At 39.4% G+C, this 19,498-nt stretch overlaps 1 long non-coding RNA gene across 1 annotated transcript; it reads left to right on the top strand.

Moving 5' to 3' along the window:
* The first annotated feature begins 4,653 nt into the window (after positions 1-4,653).
* LOC128625791 (uncharacterized) lies at positions 4,654-16,686 on the top strand. The gene is made up of 3 exons (XR_008389617.1): positions 4,654-4,923; positions 11,662-11,842; positions 16,601-16,686. It is a non-coding gene; the product is annotated as an uncharacterized LOC128625791 (long non-coding RNA).
* Positions 16,687-19,498: the final 2,812 nt, after the last annotated feature.

Below are 19,498 nucleotides of genomic sequence, written 5' to 3'. Positions count from 1 at the left end.
TCTTGTTTATTCTGTTCCAGTTGGATGTTTATTTCTTCCTTTTGTTCCTAATCATTGATTTGATTCCCAGTTTCCTTTCCTTCACTGTTGGTATCCAGTATATTTTGCTTTATTTCACTTTGGGTAGCCTTCATTTCTTTCTTCATTTTGTGACTGAGCTCAGTCAGTTCTGTGAGCATCCTGATTACCAGTATTTTGAACTCTACATAGGATAGGTTGACTATCTCCTCATCGCTTAGCTCTTTTTCTAGAGTTTTGATATGTTCTTTCACTTAGGCCATATTTCTTTGTCTCATTGCACCTGCTATGTTGTAAGGGGACAGGGCCTTAGATATTCCCCCTGGGCGAGGCACCCTCACTGCTGTGTTGTGGCACTGTCTGTGAGGGAGGGGTCAGAGGGAACAGCGCTGCTTACTTGCTTGGCTCTAGCCCCACTTTCTAATGAACTCCTTTGTGTGAGACTGGGAGTTTCTCGTGCCATGGCAACCTCCGCAGTACTTTACCACTAGCTTTGAGTCTTAAGTTTCCCATTCAGCCAGCCCTGCCTTGCCTGCACAGTCTGTCACCCTGCTGTGGGCCCTTCAGTCGGCCCTGCCTCACCCATGCGGTCTGCCACTGTGCGGTGAGTCCTCTCAACCGGCCCGCTCATTTTTCAATATGCAAAATATACATGTTTATGATCACACCATCTTCTCCATCTATCCCTCAACCCTCATTCCCACATACGTATTCATAGGAGTCTGGGGCATTGCACAATGAAAGTCTTTTTTATTCATAAATAAGTGAAAAGGTCTGTTTGAATAGCTAAAATATCAAGATGACATAAAACTCTCACTCCAACCTTTGTTTTCACCCTTTCCAATTCTCTATAGGTAAACATTTTTATTAGTTTTCTGCTCTTTTCCTGGTGTTTCCGGATGCAAATATAAGCAATTTAAAATGGATAGTGTTATCTCTCCATTCCACCCAAAGGTGACATCAAATATACTATTGGGCACCTTGCTTTTTTCACTTAATACATCCTGGCGCTCACTCCACACCCAGCATAGAAATCTTCTTCTTTTCCTTTCTTTTTTTCATTAATTTCTTATTTATTTACTGTAGTATTTTTAATTTTTGTTGTATTTTTTCACTATCATTTAGTCCCATTAACTCCGCTCTCCCCAGCAATCACCACACTGTTGCCCATGTCCATGAGTCCTTTCTCCTTTTTGCTCAATCCCTTCACTCCCTAGCCTCCCCCCAAAAGTCATATTTACTGTATTTTTTCCATTACCCCTTATGCCCTCTTCCACCTCCACCCACCTCTCCCCTTTGAAATCACCACACTGTTGTCCCTTTCCATGAATTATTTCTCTTTTTTGCTCTGTCCCTTCATGTCCTCAACACCCTCCCCCACAGAGTTGTCACCTTGGTCTCTATCTATCAGTCTGTCTCAATTTTGCTTGCTAGTTCAATTTTTTCATTATATTCTACATATGAGTAGAATCATAGGATACTTGTCTTTCTCTGACTGGCTTATTTCACTGCATGTGATGTTCTCTGGGTCCACCTGTGCTGTGGCAAAGGGTAAAATGTTCTTTTTTGTGGCTAAGTAGTATTCCATTTTTTTTAATATACCCTATGTGTTTTATCCACTCATCTGCTGATGGACATTTGATCTCCTTTTAAATCTTGGTTATTATAAATAATGCAGTGAACATAGGGGTACATATATTCTTTTAAATTAATGTTTTGGGTTTCTTCACATGAATTCCCAGAAGTGGAATCACTGAGTCATGAGGCAGTTTTATTTTTAGTTTTTTGAGGTAACTCCACGCTGCTTTTCACAGCAGCTGCAACAATCTGCATTCCCACCAACAGTGCACAAGGATTCCCCTTTCTCCGCATCCTTGGCAGCACTTGTTGATTTATTAATGATAACCATTTTGACAGGTGTGAGATGATATCGCATGGTGGTTTTTATTTTTATTTCTCTGATGATTAGATATGTTGAGTATCTTCTCATATGTCTTCCTTCTTCTTGAAGTTACTGGAATACTTTGAGACGGAGAAGTGTTAGTTTTTCTCTGAATTTTGGATAAAATTCACCCGTGAAGCCCTCTGGTCAAGGGCTTTTCTTTGTTCTTGGCAGTTTTTTTCTTTAATTACTGCTTCAATTTCACTTCTAATCTGTCTATGAAGGTTCTCTTATTCTTCCTGATTTAGTTTTGGAAGATTGTATATTTCAGAGGATTTATGCATTTCATGTAGATTGTCCAATTTATTGGCATATAGTTGTTTGTAATATTTTTCTTATAGTGTTTTGTATTTCTTTGATGTCAGTTGTTATTTCTCTTTCATTTCTGATTTATTTGGATCCTCTCTTTTTTTATGAGTCTGGTTAAGGGTTTGTCAATCTTGTTTATCTTTTCAAGGAACGAGTTGTTGGATTCATTGATTTTTTGTATTGTTCTTTTAGACATGTTGTTTATTTCTACTCATATTTATTATTTCCTTCCTTCTATTCACTTTGGACTTTGTAGTTCTTCTTGTTCATTTAACTGTGACGTTAAATTGTTTAGCTGAGCTTTTTCTTGTTTCTTGAAATAGGCTTGTAATGCTATTTCCCTCTTAGGACTGCTTTCCCTGTGTTCAACAGGTTTTGGATTGTTGTGTTCTCATCTTAATTTGTTTTAAGGTATCCTCTGATTGGTACCTTGATCATACCGTTAACCTACTCATTGTTTAATAATGTTATTTAGCTTCCTTGTCTTCATGTGCTTTTCAGTTTTCTTGTGGTTGATTTCAAGTTTCATATCATTATAGTCAGAGAAGATGCTTGATATGATTTCAGTCTTTTTAAATTTATTGGGACTTGGTTTGTGACCTACATGTGATCTACCCTAGAAAATGTTCCATGTGCATTTGAAAAGTATGTACATTCTGCTGTTTTGGAGCAAAATGCTCTGAAGATATCAATTAAATCCATTAGATCAAGTGTGTCATTAAGTCCAGAATTTTTTGTCTGGAAAATCTATTCATTGTTGTCAGTGGGGTGCTAAAATCCTCTGCTATGCTGTATTTTTGTCTTTGTCATGATGTCCATCAAGATTTGCTTTACATATTTAGGTGCTGCTATGTTGGGTGCATAAATTATTACTGGGTTATATCATCTTGATGGATTTTTTCATTTACCCTCATGCAATGTTCTTTTTTGCCTTGTAATATAGTCTTGGTTTTAAAGTGTATTTGTCAGATACAAGTATTGTTACCCTGGTTTTTTCCCCTTTTCATTTACATGAAATGTCTTTTTTTATGCCTTTGCTCTTAGTCTGTGTCTTTCACTCTGAGGTGGGTCTCTTGAAGACAGCATATATATAGGTCTCTTTTCCTTATTCACTCAACTACCCTATGTCTTTCTTTAATTTTTTAAAAATATTTTATTTATTTAATTTTAGAAGAAAAGGAAAGGAGAAAGAGAAGGAGAAAAACATCGATGTGTGAAAGATACATCATCCTGTTGCCTCTCACATGCTCCCTCCGGGGACATGGTCTGTAACTCAGGCATGTGCCCTCACTGGGAGTCTAACCACAACCTTTTGGTTCACAGGCCAGCACTCAATTCCCCGAGCCACACCAGCCATGGCATCCACTGATTGGAGAGTTTAAACCATTCACATTTAAAGTAATTATTGATAGATATGTATTTATTGTGTTTTTTTTTAACTATGCTCCTCTGTTCCTCCGTCTCCTCCTCCTCTTTTTACTTCCTCCTCCCTGCCTCCTACTCCCCCTTCTCCTCTTCTGCCTTCTTTTTCTTCCTCTTAAAGCAAAGCCTTTAACATTTGTTGTAATACTGGTTTGGCAGTAAAAAATTCCTTTACCTTTTTCTTGTCTGGGAAGCTCTTTATTTCTCTTTCAGTTTTAAATCACAGCCTTATGAGGAGAGACGATAGTGGCAAAGTAGGTGGGAGCTGAACCCACTTGCTCATGAACCCAGCTGGGACACTTAGCTGATCTTCTAAAGGACAAAGTCAACAGATCTTAGCTGATGTGAAGTGTGGAAGCCAAAGTGTGCAGAGGGTGCTTCAAAACAGGCGGTAAGGAGGTTTTATTGGCAAATGGTGAAAGTCCGTGGGTGTGGTGCCAAAAACCGTGGCTGCCACAGGGAGAACATCAGAGGAAAACCCGGTCAGTGATATCATCCTAGTGACTCTGTCCCCTCCCAGGGAAGGCAAATAGGAGGCCTGTGCCAGGAGAGACTTGAATACAAACAGTTGCCTTGGTGGGGGAGGAGAAGGCACACAGGTACACACACAGCTGGTGGCACAATGAAGTCAAGGTGGCAGTCACTGGTGGGAACACTGCCAGAGGGTGGGGTGGATCTTGGCTCACCTGGATTTGGGAAAAGAGGTGGGTGGCAACACAGATACACTCTGGACTTGTTAGAGAGTTTGTGTGGAAAGTTGGGCAGTGGCTCAGAGCAGCAGTGGCGCCCAAAGAGACATTTTTCAAAAGGAGAACTGAGGCACACTGTGCAGGAACCTCATGTGCAGCTGCCAGACCAAAGAGGAAGGTGTGTGGGCGTGATTTGCTCCAACTCAGTGCACCTCACAGTCTGATCAAAGGGGTGCAAAAGCAAGTGGCTTGTCAGCACCAGCCTCACGCAACAGTGCACAGTGGAGAGAGTGAGCTACCCAGAGTGGAGGTCATGAGTTGGAAACTGGACAACTGTGATTACTATAGCCCAGACTGAGCCTATATACTTGTTGAACCACAGGAAAGGAAAAATGGAAACCAGCCCCGCACTGCCTACAGGGATGGGGAAGATGTGCAAAGCCAGCTGGGCAGAATTAACAACCAGCAAGTGGTTTTTATTTTTTTCAAGAATAGGGCAGTAAGACCTGGAGCTGAAAAAGCTCAGAAGGTGAACACCAACAGGTAAGATAAATAACACATTGCTCTTCATCAAAATGTGCATGTGTTTTTAAATTTCACTAGTTATTTAGGGTTTTTTTCATTGTTCCTTTGTTTTGTTTTTTGTTTGCCTTTCATGTTGCATTTTATTTAAGTTTTCTTTATTCTCATTTAAGTACAGTTGTCTTCATTTGCCCTCATCCCACCCAACAGTGTACTAGGGTTCCCTTTTCTCCACAGCCTCATCAGCACTTGTTTTATTAATGATGGCCAGCCATTATGACTGGTATGAAGTGGTATCTCATTGTGGTTTTGATTTGCATCTCTCTGATGGCTGGTGATACTGAGCATCCTTTCATATGTCTCAGGACCTTCCGTATGTCCTCCTTGGAGAAATGTCTGTTCAGGTCCTTTTGGCCATTTTTTAACTGGGTTGTTTGTCTTACCAGTGTGGAGTCATGTGAATTCTTTATGTATTCTGGAGATTAAACCCTTGTTTGAGGTATCATTGGCAAATATATTTTCCCATACACTTTGTTCTCTTCATTTTGCTGATGTTTTCTTTAGCCATGCAGAAGCTTTTTAGTTTGATGAAGTCCCCTTTGTTGATTCTTTCCTTTATTCCCTTGCTCTAGGGGACATATTGGTGAAAATGTTGCTGTGCAGAATATCTGAGATTTTCCTTCGAATGTTCTCCTTTAGGACTTTTATGGTGTCGTGACTTATAAGTCTTTTATTTATTTTGTGTTTATTTTTGTGTATGGTGTAAATTGGTGGTGGAGTTTCAATTTTTTGCATGTCCAGATCTCCCAAAACTATTTGTTTAAGATGCCATTTTTACTTAATATTATGCTTCTTCCCCATTTGTGAAATATTTTCTTGTAGATTTTTTAATTTATTTTGTAGAGAGAGGGGAAGGGAAGGGGAAATAGGGAGAGAAACATCAATGTGTCATTCGTTGCCTCCTGTGCACCACCACTGGGGACCTGGCCTGCAACCCAGGTATGTGCATTGAATGGGAATCAGTGCACCAGCAGTTCTTTGATTCAGACCGGCACTCAATCCACTGAGGTACACCAGCCAAGGCCAAATATTAATTGACCATAGAGACTTGGACTGATTTCTGGGCTTTCCATTCTGTTGCATTGATTTCTATGTCTGTTCTTATCTCAGTACCAGACTGTTCTGATGACCATGGCCTTGTATTATACTTTGATATAAATGGAAGGTATTTATATTTTCCATTTTGATTTATACCCTTCCTCTTTGATATAAGTAGAAGGTATCACAATACTCAATGTAGAAGGTATTGTGATACCTTCTACTTATTTGTCCTTTCTCAAAATTGCTGTGGTTATACAGGGTTAATTATGGTTCCAAATAAATATTTGAAATGTTTGTTCTATATCTGTGAAATATATCATTGACATTTTAATAGGGATTTAGTGGAATCTATAAATTGCTTTAAGTAATACGGACATTTTGATGATGTTAATTCTTCAGATCCATGAACACGATATATGCTTCCATTTGTTGTGTTTTCCTTAATTTCCTTCTTGAGTGTTGTACAGTTTTCTAAGTACAGGTCTTTCATCTCCTCAGTTACAGTTATTTCTAGGTACTTTATTTTTCTTGTTGCTATAGCAAATGGGATATTATTCCAGGTTTCTGTTTCTGACATTTCATTGTTAGTGTACAAAAATGCCTTGTTTCTGATATTGAATTTGTATCCTGCTATATTGCCAAATTCATCTATTAGGTCGAGTAATTTTTTGCTTGAGTTCATAGAGTTTTCTATGTACACTATCATGTCATCTGCAAACAATGACAGTTTTGCTTCCTCCTTTCCAATTTGCATGCCTTTTATTTGTTCTTCTTGTCTGATCACCATGGCTAGGACTTCCAATACTATATTGAGTAGAAGTGGTGAAAGTGGACATTCTTATCTTTTTCCTGATCTTAATGGGAAAGCTTTTAGTTTTTGCCCATTGAGTATGATGTTGGCTGTAGGTCTCTCATATATGGCCTTTATTATGTTGAAGTATGCTCCCTGTATTCCCACTCTGCTGGGTGTTTTCATCATAAATGGGTGCTGTACCTTATCAAATGCTTTCTTACACCTATTGATATCATCATGTGGTTTTTTGTCTGTCCTTTTGTTTATGTGATGTTTTACATTAGTTGATTAGTGAATATTATATTATCCTTGATCCCTGGGATGAATCCCACTTCACCATGGTGTATGATCTTTTTAATACAGTGCTCAATGCAGTTTGCCAATATTGTGTTGAAGATTTCATCATCTATGTTCATCAGTGATATTCGCCTGAAGTTTTCTTTCTTTGTTGTGTCTTTATGTGGTTGTGGGATTAGGACGATGCTGGCCTCATAAAAAGACTTTAGGACTCTTCTTTCTCCTTGGATTTTTTGGAGTAGTTTGAGAAAGATAGGGGTTAGCTCTTCCTGATTTTTTTCGGTAAGATTCTTGTGTGAAACTATCTGGTCCAGGGCTCTTATATGCTGGGAGTTTTTTGATTACTGCTTTGATTTCACCAGCTGCTATTAGTCTGTTCAGACTTTCTGCTTCTAATTCATTCAGCATTGGAAGATTATGTTTTTCTAGAAATTTGTCCATTTCACCCAGGTTTTCAAATTTCTTGGCATATATTTGTTCATATAATTTCTTCCACTCATTAATATTTTTGTGGTATCAGATGTTATCTCTCCCGTTTCATTTCTGACTGTGTTTATTTGGGTCCTCTCTCTCTTGTTGATGATTCTGGTTAAAAGCTTGTCCATCTTATTTATTTTTTCAAAGAACCAGCTCCTGGATTTTTGACCCTTTAAATTATTCTTTTAGTCTCTATATGCCATTTAATTGTGCTATGATCTTGGTTATTTCTTTCTTCTACTTGCTCTAGGCTCTTCGTTGTTGTTCCTCCAGTTCTTGTAGGTGTGTGGTTAGGTTGTTTATTTGAAATGTTTCTGTCTTTTTTAGGTAGGCCTGATTTCTTCCTTGATCTCATTCTTGATCCATTCATTGTTTAATAGCATGCTATTCAATCTCCATGAGTTTGAGTGTTTTTGAGTTTTTCCTTGAGGTTGGTTTCTAGTTTCAGTCCCATGTACTTGGAGAAAATGCTTGCTATGACTTCAGTTTTCTTGAATTTGTTGAGACTTGTTTTTTTTTGTCCTATCCTGCAGTCTATTTTTGAAAATATTCCATGTGAATTTGAAAAGAATGTGCATTTTGCTGCTTTGGGGAGAAAGGCGCTCTATATATATATCAGTTAAATCCATTTCATCTAGGGCATTGTTCAATGCCACAATATTGTTGTTGATATTTTGTGTGGAAGATCTGTCCATTTTTGACAGTGGGGTGTTGAAATTCCCTATTATAATTGTGTTGCTGTCGATGTCTTTCTTGAAGTCCTCCAAGATTTTCTTTATGTATTTGGGTGCTTCTGTGCTGGGTGCATATACATTTGCAATGTTTATTCTTCTTGATGGATTCTTCCCTTGATTATTATGAAGTAACCTTATGAGTCTCTTTTTATGGCTCTTTTTTTGAAGCCTATTTTGTCTGATATGAGTATCACTGCCCCAGCTTTGTTTTCCTGTCCATTTGCTTGGAAAATTTGTTTACAGCTCTTCACTTTCAGTCTGTGTAGGTCTTTTGTCCTGACATGGGTCTTTTGTAGGAAGCATATGTGTGGATCATGCTCTCTTATCCATTCAGCTATTCTATGTCTTTCAGTTGGAGCATTTAATCCACTTATGTTTAAGATTATTATTGATAGGTACTTATTCATTGCCATTTATTTTGTACCTGTGTTCCTTTCTCTCTCACTCTTTTTCTTCATTTTCTTAAAGCAGACCCTTTCTTACAGAGCTGGTTTGGTGGAGGTGTGTTTTTTTAGACTTCTTTTGTCTGGGAAGCTTCTTTTCTGGCCGTCAATCTTAATTGAGAGCCTTGCTATGTAAAGTAGCCTTCGTTGCAGGCCTCAGATTTTCATTACTTGGAATATTTCTTGCTACTTTTTTTTCTGGCTTGTAGTGTTTCCCTTGAGAAGTCAGCTGCCAGCCTTATGAGGGCTCCCTTTTATGTTATTTTCTGTTTAATCTTGCTGCCTTCAAGATTTTCTCTTTGTCTTGGAATTTTGCCATTTTAATTATGATGTGTCTTGAAGTGTGCCTCTTTGGGTTCCTCTTGATTGGGACTGGCTTTGTTCACTTGATTTGTGTGACTTTTTCTCTCACCAAATTAGGGAAGTTTTCCTAATCATTACTTTTACAAACAGGTTTTCTATCCCTTTTTCTTCTTCTCCTTCTGGTATACCTATTACACAGATATTATGTTTCATTTTGTCTCGCAGCTCCCTTACCACCCGTTCGTTGTTTCTGAGTCTCTTTTCTTTCTCTTGCTCTATCTGGGTGGGGTTTTTTTTTTCTACTTTGACCTTCAGCTCACTGATTGGATACTTCGCTTAATTCGGCCTGCTTGTAATTCCTCCTAATGTGTTTTTTATTTCTGAGATTTCATAGTTCATTTCTTTCTGGTTTTTGTTTGTTGTTTCTATTTCCTTTTTCATGCTGATGGCGTTCTCACTCAGCTCCTTGTAGTTGTCTGTGAGTTCCTTAAAGATCTTTATAACCATTATTTTGAATTCTATATCTGGTAGTTTGGTTATGTCCATTTCATTTAGCTCTTAAGGTGGGGAGTCTTCCATTCCTTTTGATCTCAGGTTCTTTTTTTGTCTCTTCATTGTCTCCTCATTTTGTTTGTTTCTGTGCTTCCTGATGTTTCTCTTTGCTAACTGTCTTTGTAGGGTGAAGTTTTATGGTAGGAATTCTGTGGGACTCAGGGGTGTGGTCTCTTTGATCTCCTTGTCTGGATGCTCTAGGTTTGCCCTTTCTTCTGTTTGTGTGGACTCTCTTGTGGTACTTGGGTTTTTAACTTTTGGTTGTTCCTTTGTTGGTGGTTTTTCTCTTCCATGAGTATACTGACATTTGAAGCTCCCAGCTTCAAACATCAGCATGTGATCAGTAGCAGAGGGTAAGCAAAATGGATTAAGACATGAGGAGAGTATTTTATGGGATTTTAAGTACCAGTACGCTGAAAAGAGATAGGAGATTCCTTGGATAAATATAATGTTAACTGTGATATTTCACCTACCTAGACACTTTTTATAAAAGACAAAAGAGGTGAGACTCTTGAAGAGGAGGATTGTGAGCTGAATCCAGAAAGCAGAGCACTTCTACAAGGTTAGATGAAGGGATATAGTGAGATATATAGTGAGAGTAAAGGACAGAAAGTAGGCATTGTGTGAGAGAGAATAGTTAACCAGAACATTCATAATGTTCAGGATTGAAGTGAAGTGGCCTAATATCAGGGAAGGTTGCTGTGCAGTATGTACAATTGTATGGAACAACAATTATTTACACTAGTACTGGAACAATAATAATATGACAAGAAATACATGATTTGGATAATTAGAATGGAAAGTACCCAATCAAGAGCTGTGTGTTATTAGAACACTGGTGAAGTGAAAGAGGGAAAACTAAAATATAATAAAGTGAGAATAAGGAAAACCAGTCAAACAATGCAACTAAAAAGAAATAAAACTAGGGAAATTAAGTATGAAAAATAAAAAAATACTAATAAAAATGAAAGTGATAAAAATAATGAAAAATTAATACTAACACCTATAAAGCATAAAATGCAAGCTCTATGGGATAGCAAAGTGACATTTGTCTCAATTTCTCAGTTTTTGGGTCTTGTTCTCTCCCTCTTGATCTGTCTCTGGACCCTTTGTAATTCCATGTCTTATTGTTTCATTTGAGGGAAGAAAAACAAAGGAAAAATAAAGATAGAGGAAAGAAAAAAATAAACCTCCTGCTGAGTTCAAACCTGTTCAGTGAGTTCTGCTGGTATTTCTGGATTCCATGGGAAGAGGGGGCTGCACTTCCCTTTTCTCCCTTCCTATGGTTTTGAGAGGATAGAGTCAGGTCTGGGCTCCAATATTCAGTTTCCCAGCCTCTAGCCCAGGTCATCTATGAGCTTCCAGGCTCAAATCAGCCACTCAGCTGCTCACAGTGTGAGTCGGTCTTGGGTGTGCCGTTTCACTCAGCCAGTCAATCTTGGGTGAGCATCTCCAATCAGCCTGTGTGCACAGTGTGAGACAAGTTTGGGCCTGTGGCTCCACTGGGCCCGTGAGCATACACGAAGCTGAAATCATTCTTGGGGCACACCAGCTGCTGCTGGAGAGTTCCTTACAAAGCACCTGCCCTCTGTTCTTTATAAGCACATGGCTTTTCACACAGCCCAACTTTCCAACCAATCCAGAGACTGTCTGAGTCAGGGTCTGACAGGGCACAGCTCCTCCCTGCTCCAGGTGTCACCTGGCACCTCAGTTTCTCTGGTGCTGTCCTCCACAGCCACAGTGGATGTGTATCACCTCTGTGTGTCTCCCATTTTGTCTCTATTCCCCCCAGCGATTTCCAGCACCCATGTCCCTCCTGGTGCTGGGCTGCCCTCCCTGCTCTGGTAGGGGAGGGAGCTGTGGATCTAACTCTCCTCCCTGTATCCTGCAGCAGGTGCTTGACTGGGAGCTGCAGCAGTCTTGGTGCCCATGCAGATCCCAAGGATCTTACCATCCCAGCACAATCTCCTTACCATCTGTTTTTCAATATCCTCTGCAATTTTTGCCTCCAAACTTCAAATAAGCTGGGATTCTATTGATTCTTCACTCTGTTCCTCAGATCACCTAGGTGTTCCAGCTGGGCACAGGGAGAACTGAGTTCTGCTCCCACCTACCTCACCATCTTCTTCTGATCCCTAAATTCTGGGACATGCCATCCTGTTCTTCCCTGGACAAAGAATGAAGATCTCCTTCTGAGGCTTCACACTGAGTCTTCTGCAGACTAAAGAAGCTCAGGGCAGGTAAGCTGGAATCTGGGGTTGGTGAGCTGTGGTCTCAGTTGTATACCCTGACCTTTGTTCCCAGGAACCGACATCTTAGAGTGGACAACAGCAAGCAGCAAGACTCCTACTACCCTTGTGAGCAGCAGAACACTTCCACTCCTCTTCTTTCTTAACTCAGCTCACATTCTTATTTTCCTCCTATAAGAGTCTTACTACTTTTCCACCTTTTATAAGGTTTTATAAGGTGTGGAGAAGTGGGCAGACCCACTGAGGGCACAAGGCGTTGGACCCACTGAGAGTGCAAGGCGGTGGACCCACGGAGGGCTGACCATGGTCACACATTCGTGCACAGATAAATCAGTGAAGAAGCAATCAGTGAAATGAACCGAGCAGGGCCCAGAGGCAGGAAGTGGCAGAGGTAACTGCCATTGTCCCTCTCTGACCTGCTCCCAAATACAGTGTCACAAACCAGCGACCTGGGTGGCCCCGCCCTGGTGAACACCTAAGGCTCTGCTCCTCATACAAAACAGGCATGAACAGATCAAAGCATGGCTCAAGAACAACTCAGAGCCCCAGAGCCAATAAATCTAAGCAATGAAGAAATAGCCAAACTTTCAGATGCATAGTTCAAAACACTGGTGATCAGGATGCTCACAGAACTGGTTGATTTTAGTCACAAATTAGAGGAACATATGAAGGCTAAACTAATTGAAATGAAGGGAAATGCACAGGAAACCAATAATGATGGAAAGAAACTGGGACTCAAATCAAGGGAGTGGACCACAAGGAAGAAAAAAATGACCAAACAGAAAAGAATGAAGAAACAATTCAAAAAAATGAGGAGAGGCTTAGGAACCTCCAGGATATCTTTAAACATTCCAACATCCAAATTATAGGGGTACCAGAAGGAGAAGAGGAGCAGCAACAAGTGGAAAACTTATTTGAACAAATAATAAAGGAGAATTTCCCCAATCTGGCAAAGGAAATAGACTTCCAGGAAATCCAGGAAGCTCAGAGAGTCCCAAAGAAGTTGGACCCAAGAAGGAACACACCAAGGCACATCATCATTACATTAGCCAAGATTCAAATGAAGGAGAGAATCCTAGAAGCAGCAAGAGATAAGGGGACATCACCTACAAAGGAGTTCCCATCAGACTGTCAGCTGATTTCTTAAAAGAGACCTTCCAGGCAAGAAGGAGCTGGAAAGAAGTATTCCAAGTCTTGAAATCCAAAGACCTACAACAAAGATTGATCTATCAAGCAAAACTTTCATTTACAATGGAAGGACAGATAAAGTGCTTCTCAGATAAGATCATATTCAAGGAGTTCATCATCACCAAGCCCTTATTATATGAAATGTTAAAGGGACTTATCTAAGAAAAAGAAGATAAAAAATATGAACAGTGAAAGGACAGCAAACTCATAGTTATTAAGAACCACACCTAAAACAAAAGCAAACTAAGAGGACAGCTAGATCAGGAGCAAACCATAGAAATGGAGATCACATGGAGGGTTAGCAATGGGAGTGAGAGGAGGAGAAGCGGGGAGAAGGTACAGAGAATAAGTAGCATAGATGGTAGGTAGAAAATAGACAGGGGGCAGGGCAAGAATAGTATGGGAAATATAGAATCTAAACTTGTGACACATGGACATAAACTAAAGGGGGGGAATGGTGGGGGATGGGGTGTGCAGGGTGGAGGAGAATGAAGGGGGGAATGGGACAACTGTAATGGCATAATCAATAAAATATATTTTTTTAAAAACACCAAAGAAAAAGAAATGGTATAGGAAATAGAGAATTCAAAGAACTTATATGTACAACCCATGGTCAGGACCTAAGAAAGGGAATGCTGCAGGGTTGGTGGTCCAGGACACACAAGGGATAGAAGGAAAAAATTGGGAAAACTGTAATAGCATAATTAATAAAATATACTTAAAATAAGTGAATTTGGGCAAACATCAGAATACAGAGTCAACATTCAGAAATTGAAGGTACATTTATACACTATCCGACATTTCAGAAAGAGAAATCAGGAAAAAAAATCTTTGTTTGCTATAGCAACAAGAAAAATAAAGTACCTAGGAATAACTGTAACCAAGGAGGTAAAAGACCTGTACTCAGAAAACTACACAACACTGAAGAAAGAAATTAAGAAAGACACAAACATGTAGAAGCATGTACCATGTTCATGGATTGGAAGAATTAACATCATCGAAATGTCCATACTAGCCAAAGCAATTTATACATTCAACACAATCCCTATTAAAGTACCAATGACATATTTCACAGATATAGAACAAACATTTCAAAAGTTCATGTGTAACCATAAATGACACCAAATCATCGCAGCAATTTTGAGAAAGAACAAAGCAGGAGGGATCACAATACCTGATATCAAACTATGTTACAAGGCCATGGTCATCAGAACAGTCTGGTACTGGCATAAGGACAGAAACATAGATCAATAGAACAAAATAGAGAGCCCAGAAATAAACCCATGTCTCTATGGTCAATTAATATTTGACAAAGGGAGCAGAAGCATAAAGTGTAGTAAAAATAGCCCCTTCAACCAATGGTGTTGGGAGATCTGGATAGCTACATGCAAAAAAATCAAAATCCTTCACCAACTTACACCATAACAAAAATTTACTCAAGATGTATAAAAGACTTAAATAAAGTCATGATGCCATAAAAGTCCTAGAGGAGAACATAGGGAGAAAATCTGATATTCCATACAGCAGTATTTTCACCAATTTGTCCCTTATAGCAAAGCATGTAAAGAAAAGTATAAACAAATGGGACTTCATCAAATTAAAAATCTGCATAGCTAAAGAAAACATCAGCAAAATGAAAAGGGAACCAACCATATGGGAAAATATATTTGCAAATGCTACCTTGGACAAGGGTTTGATCTCCAAAATATATAAAGAACTCACATGACTCCCATCCAGGAAGACAAAAAAATCCAGTTAAAAGATGGGCAAAAGACCTGAACAGATACTTCTCCAAGGAGGATATTCAGTTGGTCCAGATACGTAAGAAAGAATGCCCAGAATCTCTAGCCATCAGAGAGATGCGAAGTAAAACCACAATGAGATACCACTTCACACAGGTCAGATTGACCATTTTAACCGAATCACCAAACAAGCGTTGGTAAGAAGGGAATGCTAGTACACTATTGGTTGGAGAACAGATTGGTGCAACCAGTGTGGAAAACTGTTCGGAACCATCCTGCCTGGTTTCAGAAACTGTATCCCTGTATACAGGGGAAAACACCCGACGGCTTAGGGGACCTTGGGACCATAAGCCACCTAGGAGACAAACTTTTTCACTTGGCAGGGGTGCAACCTCTGCTCCCTTTACTTCACCCTGCTTGGTCTGTGAAGGATGGCTGGAGAGTCAATTATGGGTAAGATTCCTCAAGGAAGAAACAGCCTGACAGGCAGAGTCTCAAAGGGGCCATCAGGGAATGATTTAGGGGATTTGGAGGAGGGACAAAAGACCCTCACCCCTCAGCTTTATCAAAGCCTGAGTCCTCATTCTAGCTGTAAAATGTCTCCTAATCTCTTGGCTGCCTTGCTTCCCCCACCTGATTCAGGCCTGTTATCACCCAAAGGCAGGAGGATGCATCCCTGTGCTCAAACCAGCGTTTCCCAGTGTCAGGGGGTGGGGGTGGCAATCAGGCCCAAGAAAGAATGCATTAAATCCTGTGAAAACTGCTTTGCTAAAAATGCCCTCAATTTAAATGTTAAGGGTCCAAGCACAAAATATGTTTGCTTCCCCAGCTTTTATGGCCAATTGGTGTCACCCTGTCTGTCAGACCCTGACTCTAAAGGACCCCTATGATCCCAGAAGTGTTATATGTAAACCATATCTCCTTTCTTTGATACGCATCCCTATGCAAGCTAAACCCAAGAAAAGCCCATTGAGAGAGAGGCTTGAGACCTTTCTCCTTTGAGAGACTGGTCAGCCTTTTCTCCCCAAGCCAATCATGTCTTGATAGACTTTCTCTCATCTGCAGCAGCTGGGAGAGCTCTACTGAATGAGGCTCCCCCACAGAAAACATCATAGAATTCCCTCAGAAAACTAAAACTGAAACTGCCTTTGACCAGACAGTTCCACTGTTGGGCCTATACCATAAGAATCTTGGAGCACCAATTCAAAAGAACCTATGCATCCCAAATTTCATGGGAGGACAATTTACAATAGCCAAGTGCTGGAAGCAACCTAAGTGTCCATCAGGAATTGAGTGGATCAAAAAACTGTGGTACATTTACACGACGGAATACTATGCAGCAGAAAGAAAGAAGGATCTCCTCCCATTTGTAACAGCATGGATAGAACTGGAGATCATTACGCTAAGTGAAATAATCCAGGCAGTGAAAGACAAATGCCATATGATCTTACCTATAAGTGGAACCTAGTCAACAAAACAAGCAAGGAAGCAAAATATAATCAGAAACATTGAAATTAAGAACAAACTTACAGTAACCAGAGGGGTGGTGGGAGGGGGTAATGGGAGGGAAAGGGGGAAGGGGAAAGAAACATGTATAAAGGACACAAGGACAAAGCCAAAGGGGGCTAGGATTGAGGGTGGGAGGTAGATGTGGTTGTGGTGGAGTAATAGTTGTGGAAAAATGGAGACAACTGTACTTGAACAATAATAAAAAATGAAAAAATAGAAAGAAAAACCTTGTTGGGCACCTACCAGACTATTGATTTATACCCCAAAGCTATTGTCATTCATGTTCCCCTTACCTTTCTTTACTTTGAAGGCTGGAAAGGTGACCACCGGCTCCCAGTCTCCTAGGAACAACCATGCCACACAGCTCTGGCTTGTGAGATGATGGCTGAAATCCACAGGTATTATTTCCTTTCCTGGAAGATGTACTGTCTTTTTTTTTTTTTTGGCTTCTGTACCTTTTTCCTTCTCTTTTTCTTCCCTACCCTAACTTCCTCATGAATCAAATGGCTACCTTCCTCTGTGATGAGACTAGCATGAGGGTGAAAACCAGCATGTGGAGCTTGGCTTAGCAGAAGTTAGAAATGTACTAGTTATTGAGTTGGTAAAAAAAAAAGCTGTATTTTTTTTCCATCAAATAAAAAGCACATTTTTCATTTTCATCAGTAACTATTGATTTGGATATTTTGAGTTTGTCAGCTATCTCTCTCATGATATAATGTTGACCGTTCTCAGTTAATGTCTTGATTTAATTGCTATCAACTTTGATTGGTCTACCTGACCATGGAGCATTATCCAGCAAGAAATCTCCAGCATAAAACTTCTCAAACCACTTTTGACATGTTCAACCAGTCACAGCACCTTCTCCATACACTGCACAAATCTTTTTGGGTTTCAAATGCATTTTTACCTTTCTTGAAATAATAAAGCATATGCAGGAAATATTGCATTTTTTTCTATTTTCAATATTAAAATGGTTAGACAAAAGCTCACCATATTTTTTCTTTTTTAATTAATTTATTTAATTGTTGTTCAAGTACAGTTTTCTGTCTTTTACTCCCATCCCAGCCCACCCGCCCCCCAGTGCTCCCCACGTTCCTCCTCTTTCCACCCTCCTTAGTTTTTGTCCATGTGTCCTTTATACTAGTTTCTGAAAATCCTTCCCCTTTTCTCCTGAAATTCCCTCCCCTCGCCCCTCTGGTCACTATCAGCCTGTTCTCTATTTCAGTGTCTTCGGTTATATTTTGCTTGCTTGTTTGTTTTGTTGTTCAGGTTCCTGTTAAAGGTGAGATCATATGGTATTTGTCTTTCACTGCCTGGCTTATTTCACTCAGCATAATGCTTTCCAGTTCCATCCATGCTGTTGCAAAGGGTAGGAGCTCCTTCTTTTCTTTCTGCTGCATAGAATTCCACTGTGTAAATGTACCATAGTTTGGGGAACCATTCATTTACTGATGGGCACCTAGGTTGCTTCCAGCTCTTGGCTATTGTAAATTGTGCTGCTATAGGCCCTGGCTGGTGTAGCTCAGTGGATTGAGCACAGGCTTGTGAAACAAAAAAAAAATCACCAATTTTAATGTATTTTTTTAATGCATGCTGATAGGACAGCTTTCACAATACAGTCTAACAAAATTGTTTTGAATGAAGTTAAAGACAACTAAGTATTACAAGAGCCATCTTACAGGAAAAAAAATGAGCCTTTTGGCCAACCCAATACTAAAATCCAAAAGTTTGGATAGCACACTTTGCTGTATCAATTTAATGACTTTGCCAAGTAGCATCTTAGAAGCCTTGGCCACAAATTCTTATGGTTGCTAGAAACCTGAAATTAAGTTTTGCTGTTGTGATCTTCCAGTAAATTCTTGAGATATGTGTTTGTTGTCACTGTTTAACTCTTGCCTACTTAAGGAAAGAGACTTCTTTCCAACAGGGTGGTTTTTTTAAGTAGTCCTTTTCTTCTTCCCACATGACCCCACAATTGCACTAAGCAGGTTTTGGATGTTTTGTGAAACTTGTGTCATTTAAATGTTTTCCAAAAATATTTTGAAGATGTTTCTATTTCAATCATTGACCTGATGTTGATGTGAACAGAATCTAAAAGTAGACTCTTAAATATAAAGCTATTGTGGTTGGCGTATGTGAAGCAAATGGCAATTATCAAAGGGTTATAATTTTCATAAATTTGTTTGAATTGAAAACTACTGTAATCTTTTCTGGAATTTCTGAGGAATTTCAAAAGGAACTCAATTAGTAATACATAGCAACATTTCTTTTGAAAATGACACCCAGAAGTGGCATTTCTCAATTCATACCACTTGTCTAGCCTGGGCATGTGAAACAATTAGGGTAATAATTTTGGCATGTGATTTAGAATTACTTCTCCTAATCCTCACAAGTAGATACTATTATCATCTCTGTTGTGGAGACCTAAAAATGGTGGCTTAGAGAGGTAAATTCATCTCTCTAATGACACACAACTGGTTAAATATTGAAAGGGGCTCTCTGGTGTCAAAACCCCAGTCTTCCTTTGGCCTCAACCCTGTGTAAGGGCAACTTACATTACATGCATGTTTAAAACCTTTTTTATTACCCCTGTCCCTCCTTCCAAATCAATCAAACCATACCATTTATAGTATTGTTAAAGGCCCAGAGTTCCATTTGAAGTTGTTACTAAGAAGTTGATGAAATATGACTGGCCCTCTATGATAGCCGTGCCTAAATCCTATTCACCCCTCCCAGCCACACTCTCAGCCTTGTTAGGAGATTTTACTACTGAGGAAATTATTCTGTAGGCTGTAATTTATGAAAGTTTCAGATCTTTTTGATTTATGCTGTAACTGTTCAACTATACTTTCACTCCACCCTGATAAAAGAACTTAGAAAGAAGCATATTTGAATAAATATGATACTTTTGTTAAAAGTTCCTATGAACTGAAATATCTTTTTTTTGATGATCAAAAAAATGTTCTATTTTTTAAATATATTTTATTGATTATGCTATTATAGTTGTCCCATTTTCTTTCTTCCCTTTGTTTCCCTACATCCTGCACCCCCCTCCCACCAGCATCACCCCCTTAGTTCATGACCATGGGTTGTACGTATAACTTCTTTGGCTTCTGCATTTCCTATACTGTTCTTAACCTCCCTCTATTTTTTACCTACCATTTATGCTTCTTTTTCCCTGTACCTTTTCCCTCATTCTGCCTAGGGC

Source organism: Artibeus jamaicensis, unplaced genomic scaffold (genome assembly GCF_021234435.1).
Source record: "Artibeus jamaicensis isolate MK-2021 breed Jamaican fruit bat unplaced genomic scaffold, CSHL_Jam_final contig_886, whole genome shotgun sequence".
NCBI lineage: Eukaryota > Metazoa > Chordata > Mammalia > Chiroptera > Phyllostomidae > Artibeus > Artibeus jamaicensis.
This window is presented reverse-complemented; position numbering and strand designations above follow the sequence as displayed.